The following is an 18,954-nucleotide window of genomic DNA, read 5'->3' on the forward strand; positions in this document are numbered from 1 at the left end:
ATGGCAACGTGAGTTTGTAACTGCAGCATGATGGTTTGATGCTCACCCTTTAGGGGTTCATTCTGAGAGAAAGTTCGCCAGATTTTTCCTCCTTTCTCTCTGTACATCTCTCTCCATCTCTCTGCTTATCTCTCTCATTTCCATCGTCTCTAGAGATCGCAAAAATATGCTGTATATGTAGGCCTGTGTGTGAGAAAAGTGAGGCAAAAGACATGGAGTGCAATGTGTATGATGAGGATACTTTAATCTTTTTTTCTGTTTCATGAAAATTTAGTTCAAAGCAGACTATTTTATAACCATGAAGCGGAGATCAGTGAAAACTGTATTCAGAAGGTGGAAGAAATGAAATCACTTCAAACAAACACAATTGCACCATTGTGCCTCTGTACTTATCCCATACAGATATGAGACGGTTCAGTTCAGTTCAATTCAGGTTTATTTGTTTAGCGCTTTTCACGATACAAAACGTTGCAAAGAAGCTTTACAGAAAATTAAGTTTCTACAATATATTTAGTAGTAGCTTGTCAGTGGTGACTGTCAAATTGATGTACATACGGCAGAAATGTACGGTAAAATTCAGTTAATGACGTAATCAAGACGATGGACACTATTAACAGCAATGATTATATGATGCAATCAAACTTGTAGCAAAATTTGGTAGTTTATGTTGTTTCAGGTTTGGCATCATCTGAGGTCCTCTGAGGGGTTTGCATCATCTCTTCTCAGGTGTTCGGTCATCTCAGGTCTTTGTAAGGGCTGGATCCAGACTGAAGCTCGTGGCAGAAACAGAAAAACAAATAGAGACATAATAAGCATAGCTGCTGTTCCATCGAAGCAAGAATGATTTGTACAACCCAAGCTAATGAATAATATTTTGATCAGATATAACTGCAGTACAAGATTATGAGATGCATTATTTGAATGCTTGCTTAATCTAGATTTAAACAGAGAAAGTGTGTCTGAACCCCGAACATTATCAGGAAGGCTATTCCAGAGTTTGGGAGCCAAATGTGAAAAAGCTCTACCTCCTTTAGTGGACTTTTCTATCCTAGGTACTACCAAAAGTCCAGACTTTTGTGACCTTATGGAGTGTGATGGATTGTAGCATGGTAGAAGACTAGTTAGGTACGCAGGAGCTAAACCATAAAGGGCCTTGTAGGTAAGTAATAATATTTTGTAACTGATATGGAACTTAAAGGGGTCATATGATGCGATTTAAATTTTTCCTTTCTCTTTGGAGTGTTACAATCTTTTGGTGCATAAAGAAGATCTGTAAAGTTGCAAAGACTAAAGTCTCAAATCCAAAGAGATATTCTTTATAAAAGTTAAGAGTCAACCACTCACCCGTAAAACGGCTCGTTCTAACACGCCCCCACATGTCTACGTTACGATGAGTCCAGCCTGCAGTGTAGAGTAGGCTTGTTGTTTGCCGTTTCTCCAATCACAAATGTTTTATGTTTTATGTTTATGCGGCGCGATGCAACTCAAAGTGTAAAAAGACAGTATAAGTCATTATAATCAGTAATTATGTTCCCACTGGATGCAACAAATGCTTCAGTTGTAATGGGTTTTATTGGTGCCAGGAGATGGCATCATAGTATGGTGAGGGGCATAATATTTCCGTCACACGCTTGAGGTATTCGGCCAATCACAATGCACTGGATAGCTGGCCAATCACAGCACACCTGCTTTTCAGAATGATGAGCTTTGTAAAAATCGACGCGTTTCAGAAGGCGGGGCATAGAGGAAAAACAGCAATGTACAGTATGTGGAAAATAATGTGTTTTTTCAACCTTAAACCGCATGAACACATTTCATTACACCAAATACAAAAAATAATGTTATTTTTAGCAACATCATATGACCCCTTTAATAGGTCATGAATGCATGAACTAGCTATTCTGCATCAGAAACAGGTAACATGTTTCGTAGCTTGGCAGTGTTTCTAAGATGGAAAAATGCTGTTTTTGTAACATGGGAAATATGATTTTTTAAAAGACAAGTTGCTGTCTAATATTACACCCAGATTTTTGACTGTAGAGGAAGTAACAGTATATCCGTCTAGTTGCAAATTGTAATCTATGAGATTCTGTGTACTGCTTTTTTTTTTTTTTTGGTCCAATAAGTAATATCTCTATCTTATCCGAATTCAATAGGACAAAATTATTGGTCATCCAATCTTTTACATTTTTAACACACTCTCTTAGCTTAGATAATTTAGAAGTTTCATCTGGTTTCGTTGAGATGTATAGTTGAGGATCATCAGCATAACAATAGAAACTAATTCCGTATTTTCTAATAATATTACCAAGGGATAACATGTATATTAAAAATAGCAGAGGACCTAGGACAGATCCTTGTGGCACTCCAAATTTTACTGGTGATAATTGAGATGACTCCCCGGTTAAATAAAGTTTACAGGTTTACAGATGGAAATAAAGAAACATTATTGATTTTCAAACACACACACAAATCAAAGCAACTAACTATTTTATAAAAACTAAATTCATCATTGCTTCAGACACAAAACAATGTAAATATTGTTTAGAGTTTTTTTGTTTTGTTTTGTTTTGTTTTGTTTTGTTTTGTTTTGTTTTTTTGGTCCCATCCTTAAGAGAAATAAAAAGAGACACAAATAAGAATGATAAGTGCTGATCAAATTGAGATCTGCGGTTTCTTGGCAAATCTGATGATAGTTTGAGATATTATTCACTGTAGATCACTTCTGAAAGTCTAGAGGAGACATATGAAATTACTGGAGAAACATCTGATAACAAGGAAACATTGCTCACCATATAATTCATATAGGAAACCATATAGCATCATAACTCAGTTTTTTCCAGTGCATAGGTCTTCCATATAATCACCATGATTTGGTCAAGATATCTGTGGCTAGTGAGTTATATCTGCAACTGGGAAAGTTTGACTCAAGAAGAGTCGACCCTTTGCTAGGGAATGTATTTCTTCATTCACTCACTGCAGAAAAAAACTCATCAAACACACACGTGCTCATATCAGAGAGAGCTGTGCTGATTGAACTCTAGTCCTCCATGCATTTGATCTAAACTTCTCCTCCCCTTCAAAGCATGCACACTTTTAATCCACTTTCTTTTATTTTCTCATGTTAGCTTCCTCGTCAAGGTCAGGTTTATAAGAATCCATGTACTGAAGCGCTTATGAGCACAAAGCTTAAAAATATTTTACATAAATGTTGGTTATACAATAATCTAAAACAAACTGTGCATGTTTTTGATTTTTATATGCATTCCAATGATATAAGACACTGAATACGGTACAGATTAGAGCCTGAGATGTTACAAAATGAATGGATTCAATATGATTAAAAAAAAATGAAAAATGAAACTTTGAAAAACACTGAAAACATTTCCACAGAATGGTATTACATTGCTTCTTGCATATCTTGTGCCTCTTCCAATGTGAAATGTCCTGTGAGTAGTGTAAAAACATATTAAATTTTATCCAAAACAAATGAAAAAAAAAATTTTTCCTTTTTTTTTTTTTTTCTTTTTTGGTTGTTGGCAGTTTGGAATTGAAATTGTCCCGTGAGTGACGCTAAAAGGTTAAAGTCGCAATGAAATCATATTACAGATCTTATTGTTAATTTATCTGCACATCATTTAAAAAAATGTTTTGACCTTGTAATGTTTATTTATTGATTTTATACTCAAATGTATGTCACAATATGAAAGAATAATATGTAGCTGTTTTTGTTTCATCACATCTTTAATTCTCTAAGACATTTATAAAAAAAATATAGCCTACCACCTAGCAAACCTAAGAAATGGTCAGTAAAATGAATTGCTTAACTTTCGGAAAATGCTGCTCACCCCAGGTTGTCAAACTAAATATTATATGAGCTATTTTATTTTACATTTATTTTATATGACATTTCAAACATTTGTAACTTTAACAGACAAAATGTATAAAATTAACACATTTGTAATACATGTTTGATTTCTGTTGGTTTGTAGCTACTGATAATCTTATATTTCCCGTTAATTAAAGGAAAATATTTGTTCTTCTTAAAATAACTTTGTGAACAGGGCTGGATGCTTGCTTTTGATGAACATGGGATTTGTGCCTCTACTTCTTTAAGAAAAGTAATTGGACACCATTTTTTCCACTATACATGAAAAGTGCCGTGAGTATCAGTGAAGAATAGCTTAAACGTTGCTCAGATCCACGTATTGCTTGCTATACTACAGCACGCCTTTGTGTTAACGGCACTGAGTTAGACTTTCATGTCCCTTTCTCCTATTCATTCTCTCACCCTTTTCATTCTGTCTCTTGTTGTGGGGAACCGTGTAGGGGTGTAGATAATGCTTTTAGGGAACTTTATAATGAAGTTAACCCTCTCTTTTCATTCTCATTCTAACCATCACCCTTTATCCCACCAAATCCCCTTAAGAGAAGAGTAGGGGGTCAGAGGTCAGTATGCGTCTGTATGGTGAGAACATTTTGAATGGGTCTCTGCAATTAAGCGAAGCCTCAGCAGGAACATCGAAGGTTGATATTCAGACATCAGACCTTATATTTTGGTCTTTTTTCAATAGTTTGAAGACAAACTATTTTGGAGCCTCTTTTAGTTGAGTGTTAGGATGAATAATCAGGTCATAATTTATAATTTTAATAAATGTGGTTTTGATTTTATCTGTCAGTCTAGTTCATTTTCAATCATATCAAATGATTTGTGCATCTCTTGCTTTGTCTGCCATCCTGGATTATTATTTTTGATAAGCTTTTGCAATACATGCCTATGAACAGTTTCAAATGGATCATTTATGAGATTTTACATTGCCTTCGCCATAAGCTACCTCAATGCATTATGCTTAGAATTTGGCAAAAATAAATTGTTGGCTGAATAATTTTGCTGAACAAGACCGCATTTCAAGCATAATTATGCTGTCCACGTCATGGAACAGTTTCAGGTTGGGAACGTGCCCACTATACTTTAAGATGCACTGTAGGATTTGGAACAAAGCACATATGTTTCTCATTACTGTTTATTATTAAGCATGAATATTATGTTTGGATTCTGTTTTGAAGGCAGATTTTTTGCAGATTTTTGATTTACTTATGTTTATTTCTGGTCAACAATATGAAAGAGAGGCAGGTTCTCATTTGAAGCACAGCCCATATGGACCTCTGTGCACAGTGACCTGTAAAATGGGCTGTGTGCAGTTGAATATGGTTAGGATGCTGATGTCTTCACGCCCCTTGTTTTGAGAGAAAATTCCCTTTTTCTATGGTGATAGATTGAAATACGGTCCTATTCATTTGGAAAGTTCAAATTTTGTTCTTCTTTCTTTGTGCGGCTCATCATCATCTCTTTCTGTGCATGCCTCTGCATGGAGTTACTAACAAAAGTTTGAATGGATAATACCACCAATCAGAACAACAACAGACTAAAGGATGCTTATTTCAGTTCATCCCACAATTCCTCCTTCGGCCAAAACTTAGCAAAAATTTCAGCCATTTTCTTCACCATAGTTATACCCACAATGAGTTGTTTACCATTCAGTTTTAGATGAAATTTTGTTGTCTTGCTTTCTTTTTTATGAAATCAGGAAAATATATCGGCCATACAACTGGACTCATCATTCTGTACCAAAACATCAGGACTGTAACCATTTATAGACATGTCCCTCCAGTCTTCATATTAGTGGTCTATATAAATACATTTTAATACCGTAATACCCTGTGTTTAAACAATGTAGTCAAAACAATTAATGATATCACTCCCTTATAAGACCATTGTTTTTAAAATGAATAAAAAAAAAAAAAACTTGAAACAATGAAAGCATTATTTTATCTTAAGAAAAAGAAACTTTTAAATGTGTATGCTATATGCATGTTATGTATAACCCTATTAAATGTAACTAATTTATCAACATCAGTCGAAAGTTTGGAACAGTTACGATTGTGAGTTGAAGAGATGACATTCATTGAGCAACGGCTACATTTATTTCTTAAAAAAATATGGTAAAAAAAATGGTAATATTGAGATGGTAATTTTATTTTTATTTTTATTATTTATCCCTGAATTTTCAGCATCATTCAGTTTTCAGTGTCACATGATCCTTCAGAAATCATTCTAATATGCTGATTTGGTGCTTAGTTATTATTATTTGTCATAAATTGTTGAATTTCAGTTATTAATAATGGTTCTTATTATTATCAATGTTGAAAACCGTTTTTGCTGCTTAATATTCATGTGGAAACTGTTACACTTTTTTTGGGACTCTTGATGAGGTTCAAAAGAACAGCATTTATTTGAAATATAAATATTTATTTCTATTTTTCTGCTTCTTCTGCTTCTTCTTCTTCTTCTTTAAGTATTCTTATTTCACCCATACTTATGAACTTTTAATTGTGTTCTGGTTTTTAGGTGTAAGCAATAAATCAAGTATCTTGCCATTCCAGATGCAACTTTTTAGTCTCTGCAATGAATTAAGAGAGGCACTTCAGAGAAACCTCAACTTTTTACCATCATCAAATCTCTATTCTGGACCACACTTCTGGTTCTTTGCAGAGTTGAGTACTATCACTCAAAATTCAGTTCTAAAAATAGGAGAAGTAAGCTTTGCACAGATACCTCCAAGTGCCACGGAGTACAGGCCTGTCAAAATTGCTGCCCTGGCTCAAGACTTTTTTTTTTTTTTTTCTTTTCTTTTTTGCCAGTTATTTTGGCAGCCTTTGCGATTCGTTCAAAGGCACATTGTTGAGTAAGTGCATAAGCTGAACCATAAATGCCCAACAGTTTTTTATTAAGGTACAAACATCTGGAAGTGCTGGTCCTGTACTTGTACTACATGCTGTATAACATAACATGCTATACAAATAACAAAGAAGCTGTTTAGAAAGCCAGCGATAATTCTGTTTTCTCCTGTGATTTTATTTGGAGCCAAATGATGATGACCTTTGATCTTTTTCTGCAATATCCATGGTTCCCAGGGTGAGACTGCGTGAGAGCGGCGTTCTCTCCTGTCGCGCTTTACGCCGTACTGCCGGACATGACTCGCCATTCTGTACTAATTACCCCTTTCCTGCACTTCTTTATGAGCAATGTTTGCTTTGTGCGGTGCATCTGGCTCTGTTTACCGTACAGCACAGTCGCTTGTAAAGTCTGCCTGCTCTATAGGGGGCCGTGTCAGCATTAGTGCCCATTAGCGATTCCCAGACCCCAGAGTCTACACTAACCACAGCACATGGGACAAGTCCTCCTTCAGTCTGTACTCAGAACATGGTTGTTCATAGATGTTCCAAATCCTAGTGAGCTACCTTTTTATGTACTGCTATCTACAGCATCCTAGCCAAAATTGAACTTTACAATTGATTGATTTGGAGAATTTTACAGAATCAACACAAGAAGACTCAAAACACTCTATTTCCAGTGAGGTTTTGTATTAGCATGTTGCTAAGATGTATTAGCATGTTGAGAAGTGATGGTTTGATAAGCAAAACTAAACATAGTGTTTTCAATAGATTATTACCATGATAACAAGATGGCAGCTTCAGATTGTACTCTGAGTTGTTCACGTTCAGACTTTCGCAGAAATTATTTGATTCTACGGCAAAACTCTTAACGCTTCAACGGATAGTTCACTCAAAAATTAATCTTTTTTCCCATTCATAGTAATTTGATTGCATAGTGTTGGCATATTTTTAACTTTTCGTTCCACTAACTTCCATTCATATGTCAGACAGGAAATGCTAGTTCATGAGAATTTAATTGTGTTCAAAAGTTCAAATTTGAGCTATCAGAAACAAAATCCAACAGGTTTCGAATACAACCCCAATTGGGACGAATCAAAAATCTGTGATTTGTTCATTCTCTTTAACTTTTATTTAATTGACATTTCCAAAGTTTTCACTGACCAACGTTAATGAATTTTGTGAATGAAATCTTTTCTTTGTACTTTTGTCAATTAAATAAAAGTTAGAGAATGAACCAATCACAGATTCTTATGCTATACGCATCTATACGCTAGAATAAAATGGCATATCAGAAATATAAGCCATTTTGCTAGTTACCCGCCATCACAACAGTCAACTGGAACAAGTTGGAATGTTCATAAAATTACTTTTTTTTCCAAATTTTAATTATAAGTTTGACAAAGTTGTGAACTGATTTTACAAATTGTGCAGCATTAATTATAAAATATGTACCAATTGGTCGTGTCAAGTTGAATTTTCACTTTTACTGTATACAGACAAATGATTTTGGAATCTGTCACATCAAGCATAGTTAGGTTTCAGAATGTGGAATCTTGTTGGCATATTGTTGAATGCTACAAGATGCAGTCTAGGCAGGCAGGAGGGTTTTGGAACAGGGCTGTTTTGTGGTATTTTTGATGGTATGAGACGTTGAACATAAATGAGGCATTAACATGGGCAGCACAATGTTTTCACACATTCCGTGCTCTTGTACCAGGTCTATGTTTTGCTTGGCTTTGCTAGTGGGTCATAGAAGTAATAGTGTCCCGTCGTCTTTTGGCAGCTTTATCATGCCCTCTGAATCGCAGTGGAGTAAGCATGGGTGAGAGAGGGCGGAGGAACAGAGGGGGTCAAGAGTGTGTGTGTGTGTGTGTGTGTGTGTGTGTGTGTGCATGTAACCATGTGTGATCCTGTAAAAGTGTATGTTTGGACACAAAGGGGAAAGAGGGGTGGTATGCTGAGAGTGCACTCGGACTAAGTCCACCGCAAAGCACGAGATGAATTCAGCTGGAGTCTCAAGTGTCATAAAGGCGGTGTTGGGCCAAGAGTGTGTGAGTGTGTGTGGGTGTATGATAGGGTCAAGGGATTAACAGCTGGCATAAGAGTCTCGGTGCTGCTAGACACACACAAAACAAACACAAACACTCTCCTGTAACACAATCAAAGTTGTGGCGAGAGATCTGCTACTAAAATAAATGCAGCAGGAGGGGAACAGTGAGACGGGGAAAGAGAGAAAGTGTGTATTTATGCTTGTGCAGTACAAAGTCATGCCGCTTGCACGCACAGAAAGAGAATATAGAATAAGAGGCATCCATTTTTACATTGTCTCAAGAAAATGTGAGTGGTGCTTGTCTGCCCACAATGTTGGAGTTGGCCTGATCTTTTTTCCACGAATACCCATGTGTCTATGATATTCTGGTGCCTAGATATGGCTGTGGCTGTCAGAGTCCCCACACATGGCTTCTGTCCACTGACTCAAATCAACTCCAACTCCAGGCTGGGATGTTCTGGGTGGTTTTCAGGGTGTTGATATGCAGTGTTTGTTAATGGGCAGTTGCTTGATGGTTGATCATTGGCCTACATCAAAAGTTTTAAGTATTCTGAGTGTTTACTAGGATGTTGATAGCATATTCTTATGTTGCTGTCTGGTTACTAGGATGTTCTGAGTGTTTTTAGTGTGTTGCGGTTCAGTTTCTGAGGTTTTGTAAGTAGTTGTTAGGGTGAGAATTTCTGGTTGTTCATTTTTCACCATCAGGAGGGCATATGTCTTATCCCCCACTTGTGGTCAGATGGGATGCATTTCCTATTTCTGACAGTAGATGGCGATGTATGTTTTCCAACTGGCATATTAAAATAGAGTGAATAAGTTAGTGATTGTTTTGTTATGGAGTCATTATTTTTTGGTTTTATTTTAAGTGGTTGTTTTATGTTTTTATTAGTTATTGCCATTCTTGTAAGGGGGCTGTATATAGTCGGCACAATGTCGCTGCCACCACTCTTTCATTAGGCCAAAACTGATTTTAATTTTGTCATGTGTTGCAGATTTAATTTTATGCATCGCAAGCAACCTAGTAAAATAAGGATATATTTCCATTCCAACATTTAAACGGTGTCTGTGAGTGTGAACACTGCTGGGGGTAACGCATTACAAGTAACGCTAGTTACGTAATCAGATTACTTTTTTCAAGTAACTAGTAAAGTAACACATTCTTTTTAAATTTACAACAAAATATCGGAGTTACTTTTTCATATTAGTGATGCTATTTCAAATTAATTACCTTTTTCAGGTAGCTCGTAGAGTAATGCATTTTTTGAGAGAAATCGGGAGTGAGTTACAGAGACAGAGGCACTTCCTTCAGCCTTATTAATTAGGGCATTAGCTTTTTTATTTTTATTTTTTTGTTATTGAAAAAACAAATAAGGAAGCCCAGCCCATTGATAAAAAAGTAACTCAAAAGTAACGTAATGCATTACTTTACATAGAAATTAACTAAGTAATGAAATTAGTTACTTTTTTATGTAGTAATGCAATATTATAATGCATTTTTATTTTTAAAGATTCCCCGACACTGGCTGTGACAGATCATGACAGATGACAGACAAAAACACATGATGATAAAATAAGACAACAGGCTGGACAAAAAAATAAAATGAACATAGTGTATAGTTTGTTGGCAAAAGTAGAATTTTGGTTACCAAAAGTTTTTGGTAGCCATTGACTTCCTTAGTGTTTTTCCATGAATCATTTCATTTGAGAATACTATCTCAAGAGACATTAATTCATATCATATTTAAGCTAAGCTTTTGAAAATGTATGATGTAAACTACTGGACTCACTACATCATGGACAGCATAATTTCATAAAGGGTGAAACTCTGAAGGCCATCCGAGATTTTGGCATGGAGATAAAGCTTAAGATCATGATTTTTGATAGTTTAAATGTATATTAGCACAGTTGCTGTTTGCTTATGGGATCTGATGTAGTGTTTGGACCTGAAAACTGTGATGCACAGGCCTTGTTCTTAGAGGGTGCAAACTCAAACAAAAGCATGAAGAGCATGCTGTAATAAACTGGCAAAACAGATTTGGCAAATGCTTCAGTGCATATTTTTGTTTCTATTCACAAAGTGTTTTTTTTTTTTTTCAGCTTTGAGCAGTGTAACAAATCACAGGCATATCTGTTGATTTCTTGAACACAGTGGCCAATCAGAGGTGTTTAATTTGGTCAGAATCCACTCACAGCTGAAAATGGCATATAAATGTGAGATTCAAATAATTATAGCAATGGACAGGGCAAAAAAGAAACATGTTAAAATAGAATTAATATGAAAATAGATGTATTTCAGTGTTTATCTCTATAGGAAGCTACACAGTTATCATTCATGTCTCTTCAGAACAAGTTCAGCACAATCAAGGTTAATAGCTAGGTTTAGTGGGTCGTTCAAATCTCCAACCTGGTATATGAATGATTAGAATCAGTGATCCTTGACTTTGTAAACAGCACTAATTAGTAAGACACTGATGGTTCTGAAATGACGCCTGAATATTTATTCTCAGATCTAACATCTGGCCACATTTACTGTGGATACAGACCAAGGAGGATTGTATGAAGAGGTGTGTGCTTTCCATGTGGTGTGTGAGCAGGACAGGGGTTAAAGGGCCCAGCCCCCAAATTTATCTGGGGTGTTAGTTTTTAATTAAAAGTGTAATTGATGCCCCTCGGCAAGGGCAGAGCCTGTCTGTGTTTGTCTTCAGGATGGATGTCAGATGAGACTTCACGAAGGGCATCTGTCCATGTGTGTGGAACAGGCAGAGAGTTAAAGGCTTCGCAAGGCCACACTGGAGCCGCTGAGGGTGCGAAATCACGTCTCTCCTCCTCTTCTCTCCTTCTTGCTTCTGTTTGTTTTTTCTTCCCTAGCCGAGCGGAACACCTTCATGGTTTTGCACAGAAACTCTTTTGTCTCAACCCCTCCTCCCTTTTCTCCATGTCTGTCTACAAATAAATTAACAGGGAAATACAGTACCTGTAGGACTGACTGATGATGTGGTATTAGTCATATTTTGCATTAATAACATTTCATAGTAATGCGATTCATTACGCACACATTATTAATATTGAATGCCGATGCATACATGACATAGTATATGAACCGCATCGACCGTTTACGGTTGCTAAAGTTGTATAAAGGTTACAGATCCAATTTGGAAGGCCATCCATCATCACCTCTCTTACAATTTAGTGCTCTTGGGGATGTAACAGAGTCTTTCCCATGCTGCCTCATGTGAGTGGGCTTCTGTATGAATAAGTGGTGGTAACGGTGTGGTTGGAATGGTAAAGGTTAGTGTGCGCAGACGGAATGGGGCCTGCAGAGGTCTTCAATTGGCTCTTTCAAGCAAAGAAAACAGGCAGTGTGTGCCTAGATAGACTTTAACTCAGAGCTCATAATGGAGTCATAGTGGATGATTGTGTCAGAGATAAAGTTCCTGTTTTCTTAAGGTGAGAATATCACTAAAAGTAATGTGGTGCAATGATGTTATTAGATGTAAGTAACGAGGTGGTCTTTTGATATATACTACCGTTCAAATGGTTGGGATCAGTAAGATTTGTTTTCTAAAATAAATTCATACTTTTATTCTTCAAGGATGTATTTAATCAAATTATTTATAATGTTACAAAAGATGAATGCAGTTCTTTAGAACGTTCTATTCATCAAAGAATCCTGAAAAAAAAAAAATGTGTCAAGGTTTCCAGAAAAATATTGAGCAGCACAATGAACAGCAAAGCTTGAATTTTTTCTTAATGTGGAGCATATGAGCGTTAGAATGATTTCTGAAGGATCTTGTGACGTTGGAGTGTTTTGTTGTGGTGTTGTGTGAATATGAAATAGAAAACAGTTATTTTAAATGAAATATTTCATAATACTACTTTTTTTATTTTATTCTAATTTAGATCAAATAATGCATCTTTGGTGAACATAAGAGAATTCTTTCAAATTTGAAAATCTTACAAACATTTATAACAGTATTTTACCATGGTGAATAATTACTATATTCACATACAATAATATTTATGTGCATTTTAAACCATTTCAACAAATACCATGACATAATGTATGCAATAGTACCTTGTTTATTTATGTTTGTAAAGCTTGCTCACTGTTTGTATTGCTAATAACATGATGCATTAACATACGTTGACTTTGTGTATTTCCTAATTTTTTTACTTTGAAAAAAAATAAAAAAATCTTACAGTCACAGGCATTTCATGTAGCCTTTCTAAATATATGTATATTAAATTGAACTAAAATCAGATTTATAAAAAATTTCCTCAAGATCAAAAATTTATAATTTCTTACAAAATCATCTTGTGTTGATTTCCATCTGTAGGTGCCATATTAAAGTTGACCTTGCTGAGCTCCTGCATCCGCACCCACGGCGTCCTGTCGCAGTGCCCAGACTGGGTCTCCTGTCGTTGGGCCATGGCAGCCACCAGACCTGTCTGGGTATGATTACCTTCACATCTGTAATGAATTATAGCTCGCTCTGCCATTCAAAGACTCCTTTATAGGCCTGCGGGTCCCTTACTGCTCCATATTAACAAAAACATACACACACACACACTCAACTCTTCACACTCATGTGAATGGCAAAAGCACAAACACACTATTCACCGAAAAAAATTATCCTATGTAAACAAATACCTTTAAAAGAACACAAAAATCACAGACTGCCCCCCAACACACACCCACTCCTGAATTAAAAGGTCTCAGTTACACAGTCTTACAATTCCACTGAAAAATTCTCCCTTTTCCGGCAGCTCCTACTAGACAGCTGCTTCTGCCCGTTTCTTTAATGGCTCGTTTGAGCTGCTTCGTGTGCGTGGGGAGAGATTCCTTTTTTTTGGGTAGCTCTTTGTTGTCTTCTTCTTTTGTTACATATTTTGTTTTCTTCATATTTAATTAATGCTAAATCCGATCTCTGTTAAACCGTGGTGTAAGAACAATATGATTCTATTAAAATGTGGCACACACAACGCTAAATCTATTAAAGTGTGGCTTAATTTGTTTATGTTGCTATCATTACGTAAACAACATGTACCTATGCTACATTCAGAATGGAATACTACCCAACCACATATTGCCATTTTTTGTTTTAAAGGAAAAATGTATTTTAAAACGAAAACGAAGACTGTGTATTTAACAGATCTACTTAATGAAGGATTGCAAATGACAATCAAATTAACAATGACAGAGACATAAAAAGTTTATATATATATATATATATATATATATATATATATATATATATATATATATATATATATACATATATATATATACACGTATATATACATATACATATATATATATATATATATATATATATATATATATATATATATATATATATATATATATATATATATATATTTATTTATATATAAAATTTTCTTGTTTCGGATGTCTGATTGCTGGATATTTCTTCGGGGATCATGGATAACGTAGTTTCTCACACATAGTTTATAAACACAATTATCTAAAAAAGTCAGTCGTAAAAAGGTGAGTTGATGGCTTTAACAAAAGGATATGCCATCAGGTAATGATGTAGCTTACAGTTTCCCTTTGCAGAAAATTAATGGGATTTTTACACATCCAGAACCTGACTGCTGCTAAATAAGAGGGTCTCAAGGGTCTTTAAAACACAACAAGAATGAAGAAAAAGCATCAACCTGCAGAGCAACGAACTTCCATCAAGCACATGGCACCAAGACATTAGCAGCAGATCGTTGCAAGGTGGTGCCTCCAGGGATTGGACTAGTTTAGAGTTGTACTGTTCTGCTCCTGGAGGACCAACTAGTTCCAACACAGGTTTGGACACCCCTAGATGTGTTGGCCCAGCACATCTCATAGATCAGGGGTCACCAACCCTGCTCCCAGAGAGCTACCATCCCGCAGATTCAGCTCCAACCCCAATCAAACACACCTGAACCAGCTAAAATGAAAGTGTTCAGGGTACTTAGGGATAATAAGGCAGATTTGTTGGAGCAGGTTTGGAACTGAAGTCTGCAGGACAGGAGCTCTCCAGGAACAGTACTGGACATCCCTGTCATAGATGCCCAATCGGGGGAATCTGGTGGCCAAGGCGAAACATTGAACTCTTTGTCATGTTCTTTAAACGTCTTGAACAATTTTTACATTGCAGCAGTGAGCTTCTATAATTTTAAATAAAGACATGATCAAGTTGTCTTTACTAGGTGTAGACTGGGGCATTCAAGACTTACCCATGGGTTTTTATTAATAGGCGAAGTTCCTCCTTTATGTCTTTCATGTGAAGTTCCTTTGACTATTAAGCATATTTTGTTGAATTGTAATTTTTATGATGCTGCTAGAAAACGCTTTATTCAGAAACATGCTTGCATGGAATATTTGAAAATGTACCACCTAAATGTATTTTAGATTTTCTATCTTATGTTAATTTGAAATGTTTTATATAATGTAAATCTTATGGATGATACTGAACTTTTTTGCCATGTAAATAGCCATGATGCTAACATGGCGTAAAAAACTTAATAAACAAACAAAACATTGCAGCAGTGTGCATTATCCTGCTGAAAGAAGCCACTGCCATTAGGGAACACCACTGCCATGAAGGTGTGTACATGGTCTGCAACAGTCTTTTGTTAGGTGGTTTTCAAAGCAACATCCACATGACGCTCACATGCGCATTCTGGGCACTTTCAGCCATGGATATGGGTCATCATAATGGCAATCTGACTGGTCTGTGATATACTGTGTATTCAGATGACCTTCTATCATGTCTAGCATATAGTTTTAGCTATCCTTCGCTCCCCATGTGCATCGTTGGGCACCTATGACCTTGATTTGCATTTACTGGTTGTCCTTCCTGGCCACTGTTGGTAGGTACCCAGTCACTCTAGCCATCACTATTTTTAGCCTTCGTCAAAGTCACTCAGATCTTTTCACTTACCCATTTGTTCTGCTTCCAACATATGAAATTCAAGAACGGACCATTATTGATGTGCTGTAGTTATGTTTATGTGCAAGTGTACAATTCTCTTCAGGGGTCCCGTAACCCCAAAACTTGGAAGACTGCATCCTACAATAAACAGTAAAAGCTTCATAAATCCTTATGTCTGTTAGATCTGTGCAAAGTTAATTTATAATAATGCGTGGGAAGTGCCATACATGATTTTCAATGCCCGTTTTATATGTACACATCATTTAGACCCAAGGTCCCTGATATAGAGGCTCTCAGACTAGAGTTGCTCCAGTGTATTTCTTTCAGCTTTAAAGATGAGCACCACTTCAAAAGAGGATGACCAGCGCAGGAAAGACAAGAGAGGGATAATCTCTCGATTTCAAAGAACAGAGGAGGATGCATCAACACTATGACCACCTACTTCCCATACACTTAACACATACACTTTACTCAAATCAACAGAACAGTATCTATCGCCATTCTTTCTTCTCCTCCAGTGTTCTTTCAATCCAAGCACTTCAAATATTAATTTCTCTCTCAGGTTTTAGCCCAGTCTCTGTCCTCAGTGGAAAGTCTGGAGCCAGGCTGGCTGAGCGGCGACGTGAGGAAGGGCAATTACCTTCTGCCACCCGAGACTTCCAACAAAAACACCAGTGTGTGTAATTAAAGAATGAATGGCGGACCTCTCTCTTTACTTTCTCACCCTTTCATGATCAGGGCCCCATTACGCGTGGACAGGAGGAGCACCGGGGGCCAGTGCGGGAACAGTTGAGATAAATGTCTTTCAATCATGAAATAAAAGACAAAGAACAAAACCTCTACAAATTACGACTGCCACGCTTTCATCATGACATCTAAGGGGCTGTTTACACAACGTTTTCAGCCAAAAATGTATGCGTTTTGCCTGTTCATTTACACGGGGACTGGAAACGCATAATTTTAAAAACAGATTGAAAGGGGAAGATTTTGAGAACGCCACCGTTATCGTTTCCGTGTCAACACAAAACAGGAATCTTTGAAAACGGTGATGTCATGTGTGCGTAGTACGTGTTAGGTATGCAGACATGCGCAGTACGTGTCGATTTTAAAGACAAGCGCGAACAAACATACACAACAATGGCAGAGTAAATGGTAATGTTGTTGCTGCTCAACTTTTTAAAAACCCAAGGGAAAAACTTTTCAGTTTTTGACTACATCATTGTCGTGTAAACGCAGCCTAATGCCCGGTTCAGACTACACCAGCAGTCCTCGTGCCCCCCGCTCTGTACATTTTGTATGTTTCTCTTATCGCTTCAGGTGTTTGTTCTATTCGAACTTAAGTGCCCTGCGAAGTGGACATCACAGGAAATTCTGCCATGATTCCAGTTTGAAGCAAACTTATGTTGAATGTTCCATTCAAAGTGCACTGAAGTGTGCGAGACGTGAATTTAAACTGTATTTATTTACAGAGGTATTATGTCACACTTGTCCGTGTGAAGACGTTGTCCAGCGCGAATCCGTGAATGAATGTACATGCAAAATATGCAGAGCTGGGGGATGCGAGGACTGGAATTGAGAACTGCTGGACTACATGATTTTAGCCCAATTTTGGTTGACGTAGAGTGTCGTGGGGATTCGTAAACGACAATGGGCGTCGGGAAGCAAGATTCCATTGTTTCAGCTCGTGTAGTGTGTCATAGTGGACGACAAACCGATTCCGCTTCTCCTTCAAGACTAGCATGTTTAATTTTTTTCCATCATCCACGACAAGTTCCGTCACATTGGTGACATTGACCAATAGCAGCACAGAAGCGCTTTTATACACAGTTTTCAAACATGGTGAAAAGAAAGAGAGATGATGGTGCTGCTAGGTGGAATTATGAGATGGAGGAAAGGTTCGTGGAGCTGTGGCAACAGTACTCCTGCCTGTATGATGCGTCATCGAGAGACTACCACAAAGAAAGAAAAGGCGAACGATAGCGGAAGCGCTTCAGCAATGTTTACACTCTTGTTTTCAAAAGTCAGTCGATAGTTTCCCCTTCTTGATGACATCATGCGTGTCTTTAAGACGGCACGAGATGAATGGTCAGGAACAAAGTGTAGTCTAACATGTTTCTTGTCCATGACACGACAAGATTTTAGGAGTCAAAATACTGTAATCTGACACAGTGACTCGTGACCGACAAAAATATTGTGTAGTCTGAACCCGGCATAAGGCTCTGTTCTAAAACCTAGCTGTGCTCTTGTAGATTGTAACTACATAGTTACAATCACACTGATGACTGATTTCAATAGTTTGGCATTAGCATGTTGCTAAGCTAATTACACCTTAAAGTATAATAAATGCATAATCAAATTTTGGGTTATTTTTTAATTAAAAGACTTTTTAAATGTTGAATTCACAAGGTTTTGTAAATGCATGTTATTGGGCTTACTGCAAATGCATTTTTTTTTAAACAATTTATTAACCTATCATAACTCAAACTTACAGTAAAACAGACATTTCCTATCACTTCACATTGATGCTTACATTTATCTGCCTCCATTTTTGTGTGCATATATATATATCTTAAGATTTGTTGATAATTGTTTCATCAAAACTTTAACTATGTAATCAACATTATGACTCATCCTACATTTTTATTAAATTTTTCTTTCTACAGTATCCACTGAGATTAGTTTGAATTTCACCAAATATGCAGTATACTTTAAACTTCAGAAAGAATTAGGTATCTTCGAAAAAAAAAAAAAAAATCACCTTTCCTGTGTACAGGACACCCATAATTCCTTAAAACACATTTAGGGTTTGAAACAAAGCCCAACTATGATGACCTATTAAGACTTTTTCTGGTGCAGGTGAGACAAACAGGAGGGGATTAGAGACGATGACAAATCTTAGACATTGCACAATGTTTTATTAAAAAGTAAAGAAATTACACAAAAGGAAGAAGAAGAAGAAAAGAAAAAAAAAAAAAACTGTCGGCCCCTAAATCTTCCTGCACCCCCCGCCCCTTGCTTTTATTTAACACATGATTTTACAACTGGCAGTGACACTGAAGGGGTCTTAAAAAAAATAAAATAAAAACACTTTCAGAAAACTGATTGGAGTCTTAGGAAATCTGTGGGTGCAAAAAACAAAGGGTAAAGATATCCTAAAAGTTTAGTTTCCCTACCAGGCCGTGGAGCTATAAATACATATGAAAACAGCTTTGACCACCACTACTACCTCCCAACTGA

This window comes from Cyprinus carpio, chromosome B18 (assembly GCF_018340385.1).
Source record: "Cyprinus carpio isolate SPL01 chromosome B18, ASM1834038v1, whole genome shotgun sequence".
NCBI lineage: Eukaryota > Metazoa > Chordata > Actinopteri > Cypriniformes > Cyprinidae > Cyprinus > Cyprinus carpio.